Here is a 15,558-nt window from a genome sequence, read left to right as displayed (position 1 = left end):
ATCAATCGTAAGTACTGTGCAAACCATACGATAACCTAAGTGCAAATAAAATGAAAAGAAGAGTATACCGGTTGAACGCAGGGCCCGTCCGTGTTCCAGAGGTACACTAGACTATATTCGACCGAATATCAAATCAATGCACTAGACACAAGTCGTAACTACAACTGGGTTCTTAGTATTATGTTTCAAAACTCTGTTTCAGAATGATACAACGATTAACCTTCTATCCATTACTCGGACTGTATTTACATATGTCTAGCACAACCATGTCATTTCGATAATGAATGTACATTCAGAATTTGGCTGTTGCCGCTTTTATTACATCGACCTTTTCAAAATGTTTCTATCCTAACTGATTTCAAAAAGAATAAAAACTAAATCAAATTAGAATGAACTGTTGTTTCTGCCTTTGTCGCTAGTGTGCCATGCTTTGACCTGAGTTGACCGCGCATGTAGGAGGGTCGATCTGGCTGTAAGATAGGTGTTTGTCCATGCTTGGACATTCTACTTTTCATCCATGCCTTTCATTCTCGCCCAGCTGTTGTGCCACATGTCAAACAATGAGCTAATTACAGGACGTTGGAACTTCCTGTAACCATTTCACCAAAAACTTCTAATTCTTCAACATAAAATTCCTAAATCAATTTCAAGGCATTTTAATAACTATAAGACTATTAATAATTAATTTTCAAGGATTCTAAGGGATATATGATGAAAAGGAATGGGTAAATGATATGTTTTTAGGAGGAAAAAGGGGTCTTGGGATGATACCAACATTCTTTTAAAATATTAAATAAGGGAGAAGAAAATATCATAAAATACACCAAAAATGAGAAGACGAACATGACATTAGGATTCTTGTAATAAAAATCAATCAGTCGTTTACATCAACAACCATATGCTCAAGGTCCAAACTAGAAATATGAAATTAGAATAACATCCTCTCTTCCAGCACAAGTGTTTTTATACATATTACATTAGAAATTTAGGTTGTAACTACCGATTTTATTCAAATATGTGCATGATTAAAACAATTGGAAATTTGTGAATTTTTAACAAATCTGCCTCACAAAATCTATTGCATCTCTGATATCATGATGAATTTTGGAAAAAATCCCATGCCTTAATCAATTTTCTATACTGGGAGGAAAACCATGTCCCATAATTTTTATAATCGCTCTCATATGCATGAAAGTTGAGGATGAAGTTGGTTGTTTGAAAGCTCCTATGAATTTGGGGTTGAACCATTAATCTTTTTCCATAAATCAACACACCGAACATGGTAACCCTTTGACTCAAATGGGAGCATAAAAACATCACTATAAATTCATTTATTATTTTCTTAAAATAATTTATTTTAGCGTTGGTAAGATGTTAATTCTATCAATAGATATTTAGGCATATATGTATGACATTGAGGTTGTTTAAATTACTTTGTCTCCCTACAAACATGAAAGTCTACACTCTAGTCTAAGAAAAGCATTGATAAAAATATTAAGTAACCACTACAGGGCTACCCTAATGGAAACTACATTGAATATAATTTACCATTATTAAGGATTGATACATACAAAGTATATGAAGGGTGAAATTTTGAAAATGAAAAAAAACCCACTATGAACTCTTAGAACTTATTTACTAGAGGAATTAGGCATGTAAAAAAAATAAAATCAATAATTCCTAAAAGCCAAAGAAATAAACCACAAAAGCTAAGAAATTAGAGACGCCAGTTTGGTTGAGTAATTCGTTTGGATGTAAATGGGATGTGATTGTATTTCCATCATTACTCGTGTCACTAAAATTCCACCCTATTTCATTTACAGTTATGAATAGAGGGTGACAAGAATCCTACCCTCTTTTTCCATCATATTCAATAAACCTAGAGGGCCATATGATTAGCCTCCTAGCTAGAGAGTGCACGAGATATGACTAACATTGTATGCTGGTATAATTTTAAAGTGTGGAAACAATTTGTGTCTCAGGAATGGAAAATATCACATCAAGAGAATTCTTCTATCTAAAATCCAATTTCATCTTCATTTACTGAAGCTCTATCAACTTTGAGCTCTACCTCTAACATCTTGAGGATCTTTTGTCATGTTCGATGGCCTCCGTATGGAAGGATCTAGAGGCTTCCATGATTTTTTTCTATTTGGCGGGGACACATTGGTGGGTAGCCTCTAGAACCTAGGTGTCGGGCCATAAGGGTGTAGTAGAACAAAAAATGGAAGAGCTATAGTTTAAACATTAGTGACACACATACAAGAGCTATAGTTTAAAGATTATGTCATCGTCAAAGTTGGACAGTTCTCAAATGCACAACCCTGTTGAATAAAAGCTAAAGTGGGGTATGCATGTGGAGGGGAATGTGGAAATCGAGTTGTATTTGGCTTATGAATGCCAGGTGATGATTTTTGGTTTTGTATTTTAATTTTAAAATTTCCAAATGGGTTGAGTAAGGGACATGGATACCAACGGACTAGGGGAGGTAAATTGCTTGGGAAGTTTAGCTTAATTGTTGCAAGAAGACTAGATCGTTTTTAGGAAAACCATTGAAGGTTAGTTGTTGAGATTTAAATGAACCAGTGTGTTGTTTTAAATGGGGCCGATAATTTGAATTATTGATCTTAAATGTAGAAATTAGATTGCTCTCTCTCCTTTTCAAAAATGATTAAAATGATGCTTCATACAAATTTGTTAATTAGTTGTTCATTACAGATGACTTCATCGAGAATGAAATTATTTTTAAAGAAATTTAAACAAAATTTACGCAAATCAACAAGATAGAGAAAACCAATGTTGATGACAGAGTTCACCCCTCTTAGGCTACATCTCTAGGCCCTGCGGAAGAAGGCTAGGCCGCTTCTATTTCAGTGAAAAAGAGGTATGTTACATTTGTTGTGACAGTTGCGACAATTTCACCAGAATGGAAATGCTCTAGTGCAAATAGCTCTCGCAACGTCACATGGAAATTCAACCACTGAATTTTTCAATTGCAGTAAAACAAACGAGTCTTAGAATGCAGACTTGGGCCTCTACTGAAACCAAGCAAACATCAACAGAAACGAGATTACAAATCAAACCTCCCTAAACTTGACATAAGTGTAAGCTTGTTTCTGTACTAACATATAGAATTTCCACTACTTTATTCACTGAAAGAACCCTTCGAGTGTCTTTGGAGCACCTTGATAGCTCTATCTATGTTTTTGAATCACTCCATTTGGTGTTCCTATGACTCCGAAAATTCCAAGGCTGACTGGATCGTGACTTCAAGCTTTTGGATGCCCTGAATGGTTCTCTACCTTCTGAACTTAAATTTGAATTTCAACTCTTAAAATTGAAACGAGTCTGCTGCACTCCCTCTTCTTATGGCTGGTGCATTCTTGCCTTCCTATAATCCCTCAAAACTATAATTTTAGAGAGTTTATTTTAACAAATTTCATTGTTGGCCAATGAGTCATCTCAATGTATTTACGTGCTTCTTAATATAGTATAAGAATACTATATTAATAGTTTGCACTTAATACAATTTTCGTAGACGTTGGAAAAGGTTCTAAAAGTGCAAACCATTGAAACTGTTGTACATGTGGCTGATGATCCGTGAAGTGGATATATGGACTTTAATCGCCAGCACTTCCAGAAGACCAAATTGTCTTACCACATATATTTCATTACTCAGTACAAGTGGCATGTATGAAACAATTTAACCAAAATACATATATATTTCAACCAACAAGACCCGACGGTGTAGGCATGTGTTTTAGTGTTTGCTAGATATTTGTCGATGAATTTGTTGAAACCCTATCATCTTCTCCTGCGTCAATCAACTAATCAGTGTTGAATGATTAAGAAAATATAGTCAAGTGTATATCATCTGCTTCTGAAAAACCACTTCATTACATGAACATTCTAGTTCCTCCTTGATATCTCATGCAGTGGTGAAAACAAGGCCATGGATCGAGGGGGTGTAAGGATCTGAGAACGCAACGGTTCAAATTTGCTACAATGTCACCATTTCATCCACTTCAACAATCACACATTTCCTAAGCGTAGAGCCCATGTAGTGATCCAGTGCCCACTCTGCCATGTGGTCTTGCGTAGAGGGGTAATGGTAAGGCTTGAGCATCAACGATGGTAGGGCTGGCCCCTTCTTCCATGCCCAAGACTCTTTCTGTGATTCCCAGTTACTGCCACGGCTGTTTTTGTTGCTACTACAGTTAGCCATGGGATGACTGAATCGATCATTAATTGATTCCTCAGTAGTAAATGAAGAAAACACAACCTTTAGCATCTAGGATGTCGACCTGGACTGTGCCACCTTCGTTTCTCTTTATGCTGACTAGGCCACAGGTGTATTTCCACACCATCTGGTATTTCCATCCATTATGTCTCAGTGGTCAATCCAATCTATTTACTCTGCTAGATTGTTGACGCATCCACCTCTAACAAATTCGAATTCGGATTCAGATTCAAATTCAAGACAATACGAAAAAAATTCGTCTCTATAAAATTCAATACAGGAAAAATTCGAAACTATGCATCTTACAGATACTTAAATATATTTATTTTTTTACTTTTTTTTATAAATTTAAATAAACAATCTTTATATTCAAAATTTTAAGAAAAATATGAAAGTTGTATAAGTTGTTTTGTTTCCAAAATAGAAGTTATTGTTTTTTTATGTTTTATATAAGAGTTATTGATTTGCAACCTGTCAGGCCAGGCAGTAACTCCACAAAACAAATAACTAATTCGTATATTCATTCAATCAGGTAGGTTTGTTATATACATGAGGGAGAGACTGTTCAGTTCATCTCCTGATGATTGTTCACATTTCTTAATTATTTATTTACAATAATTCACCCAATCATAAGGATTATGTGTCAACATTCCCCCCTTAATCTGAAGGGATTTTGGTGAGTCCAAGCATCATTTTGAATCTTTCAAGATTTTCTCTTCCAAGCGTGTTGGTGAAGATGTTTGCAATTTTCTCATTTATGGAACAATGACAGAGATGGTAGTAGTGAGGTAGATGAGACTTCCTACAAGCTGTCTATATTTTGTTGCATCCTCAAATTGTTTTCCTTCAATAGATGTGAGCTTTATGTTTTGTTCCATTGGAGTAGTAAGGGGATTGCACTTTGTCATACCAAACCTGTTCAACAGATCTCCAATGTATTTCTTTTGAGAAAGAAATAAGGACTTTGGATGTTGAGTTACTTCAATGCCAAGATAGTAATGAACATAACCCAAATCAGTCATTTCAAAACTTTTCCCAAATTCCTTCTTTATGGATGCAATGTAGCTTTCAATGTTCCCTGTCATAAAAGATCATCTACATATACCACAAGATATACAACTGTTTTGCCAACTTTCTTGACAAATAAAGTTGCATCATCAACATCAAAATGATTGAATTTGAGTTTCAGAAGATGCTCAGTTAGTTTTTCATACCAGGCTCGTGGTTCTTGTTTGAGGCCATACAAGGACTTCACAAGTTTGCATACTTTCTGTTCATGTCCTTTCACAGCAAATGCTTCAGGCTGGGACATAAAAACATTCTCTTTTAGATCTCCATTCAAGAAGGCAGTTTTTACATCCATTTGATGGAATTTCCAACAGTTCTGAGTTTCTAGTGCAAAGAGTGTCTGGATGGTGGCCCATTTTGTTGTGGGGGCAAAAGTTTCCTCATAGGCGACCACTTCCTTCTGTGCAAAACCTTTTGCCACAACCCTAGCTTTGTGCTTGTCAAGTGAGCCATCAACTTTTTACTTGTTCTTGTAGACCCACTTGCAGCCAATTGGTTTGGTTCCAAATGGAGGATCAACCAGCTTCCAAGTGTTGTTCTTTATGAGGGCATCATACTCCTTTTGCATCTCTTCTTTCCATTCATTATTAGAAGTAGCTTCTTTGAAGGAATTTGGTTCAAAATCTGTAGACAAGTTCAATTCACAATCATAAGAAACATCCATATCAACAAGTGAATTAGTGTCATCTACATCATCTCCATTTTGCCGGTTTGAATTTCTGGTTCCTGTTTTTCTAGTTTCATCAGGATGAACACTTTCAAGTGTCTTTGTCAGCCACTTTGGGGGACCTTTCTGAGATGGTCTAGGCTGCTCTGTTGATTAAGTTGTGACTGAATCAAGATTGAGTCTCTCAATTCTATCAATTAAATCACTTAAAGCATCACCAGTTGTTGGAGTTTCATGTAGGTGAGATTGTTGTTTAGAAGAAGATTTTGTTGACACCTAATCCGAAACGAATGGGTGAACTGGACAGTCATCTAGAAGATGAACTGATCCATTTTTATTTTTGTATATAAACATGAGTTACCTAATGAATAATATCACTTAGTTTTCTCTCTTGTTCAATGTGGAGTTACCCTGGCCTGACATGGTATCAGAGCACAGGTCCCAAAATAGTGTAACTCTTGCTGAGAGCTACTCATACCTGAGCGTTTCTGCCTCTATCCTTAGACTGTGCACTGTCCTGAGACTATGCTCCTCTGCCTTGAGCACTGCCAACGCGTCTGTTGATATTCCATAATTAAACTGGTGCCTAAACGTTGGTCCTGCACTGCTCTGTCTGACATTCTCTGCACCTCATAATGTCATCTAATACCTCTGCCCATTGCTTGTCTAGCTTGTAACTCCGTTTCGAACCCTCGCACTCCAATCTCTCATATTATGCTTCTTCAAATATTTCTTTGTCAATACTTCAAATATCTTTTAGAGAAGGCGCTCTCAGAGGTGACAGAAATCTTTACGATTTCTTCTAAACCTCCTAGCCACTTGAAATACCTTCAAACCTGAGAAAGCTTCTCTTTCTCGCATTCTGCTCCATGAAGTCAAATGTTTTTGTCATAGCTCTTGGCGTCGAAGTTATTTCCGGCCGGATCCACAGCTGCCATTTCCTAGTTTTATCTTTTCGCTGAAAAACCCTGGAACGCTGCGTTGAAGCTCCTTAATGAAAAGCCTGAAGCATTGATGCGTTGAAGCGTTGATGCGTTGAAGTTCAATTACCCTGGAACACTGCGTTGAAGCTCCTTAATGAAATGCCTGAAGCATTGATGCGTTGAAGCGTTGATGCATTGAAGTTCAGTTACCCTGGAACGTTGTGTTGAAGCTCCGTTACCTTGATGCGTTGATGCATTGAAGCTATCGTAACCTGGTGCATTTGAACTGCTGCTTGTGTTTGAATGGTATGGTGACTGCGTTTTATTGTAAGAATGGTGACTGCGTTTATTGTAAGAATGGTGACTGCGTTTATTGTAAGAATGGTGACTGCCTTTTATGAAAAGAATGGTGACTGCGTTTTATTGCAAGAATGGTGTAAGAATGACGGTGTTTTATTGTAAGAAAGAACTGCTCCTATTCGCTCATGAATCCTACATGTAAAAGCCCCCAATTCTAAAGTATTCCCACGCTGGTTATCTGAAAGATTTTTTAAATATTATTGTTTGTTGGTGCATTTAAATAGGCAGCAGCACCTCCAGATATGCGCAGTTTGATTCAGTATTGCGCAGTTTGTTTAAGCATATAATTTTAACCTGATTCTTTCTCACTATGAGTCCCGAAAGTTTGAGAATGACAAGAGAGATGATGTTGTGCTGTCGATGATGGCAGTTTTGAGTATTGTATGGTAAGCAGTTTTCAAAGCAGTCAGAGTGTTTATATCAGTCAGAGTGTTTTATATCAAAGCATCTGTAGTATTGCATGATATATATTGAAGTGATCCTTGAGATTTTTTCTCTCAAAACATAGTAATATTACTGATATAAGAAATGCTGATATGCTGATGCAAATGTTAGAAGAAAATAAAGTGCATAAGGCTATGGCATAAGGTTTTTTTTTTCAACAGAAGTTTTTTTGGCAGAGATATTTTTTTTTACAGAATGCATTCAATCATTTCTATGGTAGGTATAGTTCTCACTGGCAAGGAGAACTATTCAGAATGGTCTCGAATGGTAAAACACACCCTCATTTACAATGAGCTGTGGAAAGGAGTGTATGTCGGAGAAGAAGACAGAGACCCTGTGCAGCCTACATCAGATAAAGAACTTGTCATTTGGGAAAACAAGAACAACAAAGCCTATGCATTGATCACAGCATCTGTAAATGAGGAAGTAAGTCATCATATTTCATCCTATTCCACTGCCTTTGAAGCTTTACAAAAGCTGAGAGAACTCTATGATACACATTCTGCACTTGAAGTTGTTCAGCTCATGATTAAACTCTTCACTCTTGAATTGAAAAATAATGATCCTCTTGCTCTTGCATCTGAAATAAAGTCTATAATGCATGATATTAAATCCACTAAGGTTGAGCTGGATATCTCTCTTATTGCCTTTCTCAAAGCACTCTATCCTACCTACTCTAATTATCTTGAGTCTTTACAAGAAAATGGAAATCTTAAAGATATAACCTTTGACACTCTTGTGAAAAAGTTTGCTGAAAGAGAGAAAGCCTTTGGAAAGAAAACAGTCACTGAATCTTTTGAAGAGACTGTTTGCCTTGCTCATAAAGAAAAGGATCCTGCTCAAGATTCTACAAGAGGAAAGGTGGACGAAGAGGAAGAGGAAGATACTTCAGAGGCAGGGGGAAGACATCCTCAAGCAGAAAAGGCAGATCTGCATTGCATTCGCTGCAAACAAAATGGATCACATGATGCTTCTACATGCAAGCTACCATGGGACAAAGTTGAGCAGAGGAGAAATCAACAGAAAGGTAAAACTGATGACACAGACAAAGGTAAAGCACCTGAATCCGCTCACTATATTGAGGCACAATGTAACATTGGAGTAAATGAAGATTTGTTTAATGCTTCACTTGCTTCTTCGAAAAATGACTGGTTGCTTGATTCAAGAGCAACTTGTCATATGACTCATAGGAAAGATTTCTTTGAAAATTTCACTGACAATGTTGATGGAGCAGTATACTTTGCAGATCAGTCAAAAATCAAGCCATCAGGGCTTGGCACAATCAGGCTTAAATTGCCTGGTCTTCCAGACTTTCTTCTGGATCATGTTCTATATCTCCCACAACTCAAGAGAAACTTGCTATCCCTGGTCCACATCCGCCAGCAAGGTCACTCCATTCACATGTTTGATGGCAAGCTTGAGGTAAGAAAGGCATCTGACCACTCACTTGTCATGAGGGGTATAGAAGAAGAAAGACTTCTTAAACTGCAAGGAACCTCTGCTCATGCACAACATTTCTCATATATTTCTCATCATGAAGAAGGTGCACTTCCATCAAGTTTATTATGGCATGCTAGATTTGGACATTTAAACTATGATATTCTCCGCTTGTTGAATAAAAATGGTGTTGCTGGTTTGCCTACAATTCCTAGAAAACATAAACAATGTGATGCTTGCATTCTAGGAAAGCATAACAAACAGTCTTTTCATGATTCACATTCAAGAGCACATAGGAAGCTTGAACTTATTCATTCAGATTTATGTGGTCCAATGCCTGTTCCTTCTGCAAATGGAAATAAATATATCATGACATTTATTGATGATTACACCAAAATGTGTTGGGTTTATTTTTTGAACAAATCTGATGCTTTTCAAACATTCAAGAATTTTCATAAATGGATTGAAAATGATGCACAATCTCATATTGGGTCTATTCGCACTGATAATGGAAAAGAATATACATCAAATGAATTTGAAAACTATCTTCGCCAACATGGGATTAAACATCAAACAACTGTGCCTTATAATCCTCAACAGAATGGTGTAGCTGAAAGAATGAACAAAACAATTTTGAATATGGTACGATCCATGCTTTTCTTCAAAAATGTAAAGACAATGTTTTGGGCTGATGCTGTTCTATGTGCTACATATATAAAGAATAGATGTCCATCTAGTGCTATAAGAAACAAGACTCCTTATGAATTGTGGTATGGACATGTTCCTTCGGTAAAACATCTCAGGATTTTTGGTTCCACCTGTTATGCTTTAATACCAAAGGTACATAAAAACAAACTTGGTGCTAGAAGTCGTAAGTGTATCTTCCTGGGGTATTCAAACACATCTAAAGCTTACCGCCTCTATGATGATGTAAATAAAAAGTTTGTTTTATCTAGAGATGTCATTTTTCTTGAATCATCCAAATCTGACAGTGTTGTTGAGCGGCAACTTGATCCCTTGGATAGATTCACAAAACCGAAATCATTCCAAGAGTTTGATAATCAGATTCCACATCTTGAAGGGGGGATTCCTATACTAGATCAACATGTGGAATCTCCTTCTGAAAAACAATCTCCACTGCATGACACTCCAACAACGGATGATGCTTTAAGTGATGTAATTGATAGAATTGGGAGACTTAATCTTGATTCAGTCCCAACTCAATCAACAGAACAGCCTGGACCATCTCAGAAAGGTCCCCCAAAATGGTTAACAAAGACACTTGAAAGTGTTCATCCTGATGAAATTGGAAAAACAGGAACCAGAAATACAAACCGACAAGATGGAGGTGATGTAGATAACTCTAATTCACCTGTTGATATGGATGTTACATATGATTGTGAATTGAACTTGTCTACAGATTTTGAACCAACTTCCTTCAAAGAAGTTGCTTCTCATAATGAATGGAAAGAAGCGATGCAGAAGGAGTATGATGCCCTCATAAAGAATGGCACTTGGAAGCTGGTTGATCCTCCATTTGGAACAAAACCAATTGGATGCAAGTGGGTCTACAAGAACAATTACAAAGCTGATGGCTCACTTGACAAGCACAAAGCTAGGCTTGTGGCAAAAGGTTTTGCACAGAAGGAAGGGGTCGATTATGAGGAAACTTTTGCTCCCACAGCAAAATGGGCCACCATGCGGACACTGTTTACACTAGCTGCTCAGAACGGTTGGAAAGTCCATCAAATGGAGCTTGAGGATGCAACAAAGTATAGACAGCTTGTAGGAAGTCTCATCTACCTCACTACTACCAGACCGGACATTTCATTTGCTATTGGAATCCTCTCCAGGTTTTTGCAAAAGCCTTTTAGGGACATTGGTCTGCTGCAAAAAGAGTTCTAAGGTACTTGAAGGGAACTCAAGACCTTGGAATCAAGTATACCCAGGTGGACGACTTCAACTTGATTGGATACTCTGATTCAGACTTCAATGGAGACAAAGAAACTGGGGTATCTACTTCAGGATATGCTATGAGTCTTGGATCAGGAGCTGTCTCCTGGAGATCATGCAAATAATCAGTACCAGCAGATTCGACAACAGAAGCAGAATACGTGGTAGCAGCTGAAGCAATGAAAAAAATTGTGTGGCTCAGGAAAATTCTTGAAGATTTGCAAGTAAAAAAAAAACAATCTACTCCACTCATGATTGATAACACATCTGCAATAAAGTTGGCCAAGAATCCAAAGTTCCATGGTCGTACTAAGCACATCAATACTAAATATCATCTGATCTGACATCATGTTGAGGCCAAAACAATCCATCTCCGTCATTGTTCGACAAACGAGCAAATTGAAAACATCTTCACCAAAGCGCTTGGAAGAGAAAAGCTTGAAAGATTCAGAATGATGCTTGGACTCACCAACATCCCTTCAGATTAAGGGGGGGAATGTCGACACCTAATCTGAAACGGATGGGTGAACTGGACAGTCATCTAGAAGATGAACTGATCCGTTTTTATTTTTGCATATAAACATGAGTTACCTAATGAATAATATCACTCAGTTTTCTCTCTTGTTCAATGTGGAGTTACCCTGGCCTGACAGATTCCACGTGTTGATCTAGTATAGGAATCCCCCCTTCAAGATGTGGAATCTGGTTATCAAATTCTTGAAATCATTTCGTCTTTGCGAATCTACCCAAGCGGTCAAGTTGCCTCTCAACAACATTGTCATATTTGGATGATTCAAGAAAAATTACATCTCTGGATACAAAAAACTTTTTATTTACTTCATCATAGAGGCAGTATGCTTTGGAGGTGTTTGAATACCCTAGGAAGATACACTTACAACTTCTAGCACCAAGTTTGTTTCTATGTACCTTTGGTATCAAAGCATAACAGATGGAACCAAAGATCCTGAGATTTTTTACCGAAGGAACATGTCCATACCATAATTCATAAGGAGTCTTGTTTCTTATAGCATTAGATGGACATCTATTCTTTATATATGCAGCACACAGAACAACATCAGCCCAAAACATTATCTTTACATTTTTGAAGAAAAACATGGATCGTACCATATTGAAGATTGTTATATTCATTCTTTTAGCTACACCATCCTATTGGGGATTATAAGGCACAGTTGTTTGATGTTTGATCCCATGTTGGCGAAGATAGTTTTCAAATTCATTTGATGTATATTCTTTTCCATTATCAGTGCAAATAGACCCAATATGAGATTGTGCATCATTTTCAATCCATTTATGAAAATTATTGAATGTTTGAAAAACATCAAACTTGTTCTTCAATAATTAAACCCAACAAATTCTAGTGTAATCATCAATAAATGTCATGATATATTTATTTCCATTTGCAGAAGGAACATGCATTGGGCCACATAAATCTGAATGAATGAGTTCAAGCTTCCTATGTGCTCTTGAATGTGAATCATGAAAAGACTGTTTGCTATGCTTTCTTAGAATGCAAGCATCACATTGCTTATGTTTCCTAGGAATTGTAGGCAAACCAACAACACCATTATTCTTCAATAAGCAGAGACTGTCATAGTTTAAATGTCCAAATCTAGCATGCCATAATAAACTTGATGGAAGTGTACCTTCTTCATGATGAGAAATATATGAGAAATGTTTTGCATGAGTAGAGGTTCCTTGCAGTCTGAGAAGCCTTTCTTCTTCTATTCCCCTCATGACAAGTGAGTGGTTAGAAGCATTTCTTACCTCAAGCTTGCCATCAAACATATGAATCGAGTGACCTTGCTGGCAGATGTGGACCAAGGACAACAAGTTTCTCTTGAGCTATGGGAGATATAGAACATGATCTAGAAGAAAGTCTGGAAGACCAGGCGGTTTAAGCCTAATTGTGCCAAGCCCTGATGTCTTGATTTTTGAATCATCTGCAAAGTATACTGCTCCATCAACATTGTTAGTGAAATCTTCAAAAAAAAAAAATCTATGAGTCATGTGACAGGTTTCTCCTGAATCAAGCAACCAATAATTTTTCGAAGAAGCAAGTGAAGCATTAAAAAAATCTTCATTTACTCCAATGTTACATTGTGCCTCAATATAGTGAGCGGATTCAGGTGCTTTACCTTTGTCTGTATCATCAATTTTACCTTTCTGTTGGTTTCTTTTCTGCTCAATTTTTTCCCATGGTAACTCGCATGTAGAAGCATTATGTGATCCATTTCTTTTGTAGCGAATGCAATGTAAGTCTGCCTTTTCTCCTTGAGAATGTCTGCCCCCCCAGCCTCTGAAATATCTTCCTCTTTGTCTTCGTCCACCTCTTCCTCTTGTAGAATCTTGAGCAGGACGCTTTTCTTTATAAGCAAGGAACACAGTCTCTTCAGAAGATTTAGGGGTTGTCTTCTTTCCAAAGGCTTTCTCTCTTTCAAAAAACTTTTTCACAAGAGAGTCAAAGGTTATATCTTTAAGATTTCCATTTGCTTGTAAAGATTCAAGATAATTGGAGTAAGTAGGATAGAGTGCCTTGAGAAAAGAAATAAGAGGGATATCCAGGTCAACCTTAGTGGATTTGATATCATGCATTATAGACTTTACTTTAGATGCAAGAGAAAGAGGATCATTATTTTTCAGTTCAAGAGTGAAGAGTTTAATCATGAGCTGAACAACTTCAAGTGCAGAATGTGAGTCATAGAGTTCTTTAAGCTTTTGTAAAGCTTCAAAGGTAGTTGAATATGATGAAATATGACGACTCACTTCATTTACAGATGTTGCGCTTAATGCATAGGTTTTGTTGTTCTTGTTTTCCCAAATGACGAGCTCTTTGTCTGAGGTCGGCTGTACTGGGTCGTTGTCTCCTTCTCCGACACACACTCCTTTCCACAACTCATTGAAGATGAGGGTGTGTTTTATCATCCGAGACCATTCAGGATAGTTGTCCTTGCCAGTGAGAACTATTCCTACCATAGAGATGATTGAATGCATTCTGTAAAAAAATACTTCTTCTGATAGAAAAAATACTTCTGCTGATATACAGTGAAATTGTACTAAAAAAGGCAAAAAGATTTGAAATCTCTTCCTTACACTTCAACTTTATGCACTATATTTTCTCCAAACTTATTTTCTTCAAAACCCTCCAATGTTTGATAAAAGCATCCAGCATTTCATTGACATATCACTTCAATGTTTTAGAATGTAATATATTTATATATTACATATCACTTCAATGCTTTAACTATACATTGCAGCATGCTGTAACTATACCATTCAATTGATTTAAAAAAAAACTGCGTATTGATACTATTCACCTTCTTCAACACCTTGCTAGACTACAAATAACATGTGACTATGCGACTGTTGTGGACTCTTCTCTGGCGAACCGAGACCTCATTCTCAAAAAATAAAACCATAGAGTGCATACACCAAAGCTCTTATCAGCGAAATCAAGAGAATACCAATGAGCGCCTAATAACCGCGAAAGAAGAATGGCACAAAATGGATTCGAGCAGCAAACCTCTGAAGCCTTCAAATCACAGACTCTCCTATGGTAATCTCGTTGTGTATTTAGCCGTCGTGGAGTTTAATCCGAACAGGCTTCTTTTTTTTCTATTTCGTTGCTTAAATCTGTTCAGCTTCTCTTGTCGTCGTATTTCCAAATCAATATTATTGTCCGCTACTTGTTATACACATTCCGCCATGTCTATTATCTTAGGCTAGCAGGATTTAGTCGATGAAACGATATCCGTCATTACCAATGATGGCCGTAACATAGTGGGTATATTGAAGGGATATGATCAGGCCACCAATCTCATTATGGATGAATCTCATGAGCGGGTCTATTCAACCAGGACAGGAGTTGAGCAGCTTGTCTTGGGCTTGTACATCATCAGGGGAGATAACATTAGTGTAGTTGGTGAGTTGGATGAAGACCTTGATTCAAATCACGGACTCTCGCAACTCAGGTAAGCCATGCGAGTACTAAGATAAAAGAATGATCCCGGCAGCCTGAGACAAACAAAAGGATGACTTGCTCGGTGGAGTAGGCTTTTGGTTAATGGTCGCTACAGAAAACAAATGGAGGCGCAGGTGAGATGTGGGAATCCACAGACTATAATCAATGGAGGCGTAGCATAATTAGGTGAAGCAATTCATGCAATGGAGGCGTAGGTGCAATAACGCCCTTTTTGAAATGTTTATGACAGTCAGAGAATTGAACAGTTAGACCATGTCAGGCCAGCCAGAGAGCGATTGATGTATTCAGAAGAATAGGCAGGCGCATTCTTGGGTTGAGACTCACAACGAATCCATGCGTATAACGCATAGAAAAATGGAACTCACACACAACAAAATTATTAAACAATGACTGAGATTTCACAGGGATATTACAGAGATGTTAGCCTGCAGAACATGGGTAGAAAATGAGCAGACTATGCAGGAGG

The 15,558-nt window shown here is 37.3% G+C and overlaps 1 pseudogene; it reads left to right on the top strand.

The window, feature by feature from the left end:
• The first annotated feature begins 14,815 nt into the window (after positions 1-14,815).
• On the top strand, positions 14,816-15,085 carry LOC149171730 (sm-like protein LSM8 pseudogene; annotated as a pseudogene).
• Positions 15,086-15,558: the final 473 nt, after the last annotated feature.

This window comes from Pinus tabuliformis, chromosome 4_2 (assembly GCF_031772625.1).
Source record: "Pinus tabuliformis cultivar Carrire ecotype Pingquan chromosome 4_2, CPIR1, whole genome shotgun sequence".
NCBI lineage: Eukaryota > Viridiplantae > Streptophyta > Pinopsida > Pinales > Pinaceae > Pinus > Pinus tabuliformis.
This window is presented reverse-complemented; position numbering and strand designations above follow the sequence as displayed.